Consider the following 1,948-nt stretch of genomic DNA (forward strand, 5'->3'; position numbering starts at 1 on the left):
GCCCCTCAAGCAGCGCAAGGGCAGCTTCTCCCGGCCGCGGCTCAGGAAGTTTGCTGCTGATGACTTCCTCTTCAGCGCTGGAAGAGCCCCTTCCCATGTCAGATGGTGCACATTCGGTCATGCTTTACATTAACCGCACCTTCATAATGCATTCATAGAACATTCGTTGCACCTTCATAATGCATTCATAGAACATTCGCTGCACCTTCATAATGCATTCATAGAACATTCGCTGCACCTTTATAATGCATTCATAGAACAATCATGTGCATCATGTAAGTATATCTAAACATCCTAACATTCCTTAACAGCTTTAATATACATTAAAAATCATTAGATGATAATAAGAAACATTATAATTGCATAATCATATAGTGTTTGTAATTAAGTTATATTAAAGCTGATATCATATGTATTAATAAGGTATCTTAGGTATTAATAAGGTATTTTAGGTAGATTGCTTATGAATGTTCTATGAATGCATTATGAAGGTGCAGCGAATGGTCTATGAATGCATTATGAAGGTGCGGTTAATGTAAAGCATCACCAGAATTTTTTACTGCCAAAGTCGCAGCAGCTGCACGTCAGCGAGAGTGCGGACGAGGGTGCAGGTCCCTGGGAATCCTTCCTTGCTGCTGCCCTTGAGGTGACAAAGACTTGAACGTGAACCCAGAGTGGCAGGATGGTGCCCAAGCGCTCGGATTTCACTTACCGGCCTCGATGCAGACGTAGCTGAGCAGCAGCAGCACCAGCAGAGGCGTCAGCGTGTCAGTGCGCGGCCCCATCTCCCTGCTCCGGCCTTCAATGGTGCTCCGAGCTGCAGCCCGGCCCTTTGTACACTGTCGGAAGCGAGGCCACGCCCCCCAGCAGACCCCCGGGGGGGGGGGGTCCCCCAGCACTGCCCACACTCAGGAAACAGCGAACCTTTTAAAGTCCATGCATGCCTGATTATTCATTCAAAACAGCAGGATTTTATCTACTATTTTAATTATTGTTTGTAGTAAGAAAGGCAAAATTGTCTGCAGTCTAAGGAAATTAATTGATTTCACTCTTAATAACGGCTGATGTAGTATTTTTATTGTTGTTTTTAAAAGCTGTGCCGGACCTCAGATGTCAATGTTACCCAGTATTTTATAAATATAAATGTTTTGCCTTTAATAATGCATGAGCTAGTCCTTGATATCACCTGCACTGACCTCCCTCTGCAAAACTTCTACCATTTCAATCTCTCACCCCTCTGTGTTTCTCTGAGTCTCCGCTAAAACAATTTGGTTTTTGTTAATCAGTGCTCAGCAAATCAGATACTGATGATTCGCGTGGATTATACAGATTGGGAAATGAAAGAGTGCGCGCTAAAACAAAGGACCTTGTGATGTTGCAGATTCTGTTTCTGGTCGAAGCCTGTTAAACAATCAAGACCTCAGAAAGAAGTTAAACCTCTACTGAAGACTAGACAAAATGGTTTAGAATGATTGGAAATACTACAGCGGCAGTCCTTGAAAATAGGGAGCTGTTTTTAACATTTCTGTTATAGATCTTGTTTCTTATCATCATATCAGCCAAGGAGGAGGTCAGGGCCTTGCAGTGAGGGAAGGGCGACCGACATCTTTGCTTCTCAGACCGACATCTTTGCTTCTTTTTGTTTAATTCTACCTGTGACTCCCTGATACTCTACATTTCACTTTGGGGTTTGTAACATTCCACAGGAAATGGCCCTGGGCCCTTTGAGTTTTCGGCATTGGGTTCTAGGTGAGAGTAGCTCTGGCACACACTGAATGGTCAGGGTAGAAGTTCTTAACTTGATCTCCTGTTGTAACCCCACTGGTGCATGCAGACAGAACGTAATTTTGAAGAGTGAACTGATTTCTGGGAAAGTGACAAGTAATGTTCTAGAATATTCCGAATGTCCTCAGCTCAACTGAAGCACAAAATGGACTCATTCTTAGAC

This window comes from Paramormyrops kingsleyae, chromosome 8 (genome assembly GCF_048594095.1).
Source record: "Paramormyrops kingsleyae isolate MSU_618 chromosome 8, PKINGS_0.4, whole genome shotgun sequence".
Taxonomy (NCBI): Eukaryota; Metazoa; Chordata; class Actinopteri; order Osteoglossiformes; family Mormyridae; genus Paramormyrops; species Paramormyrops kingsleyae.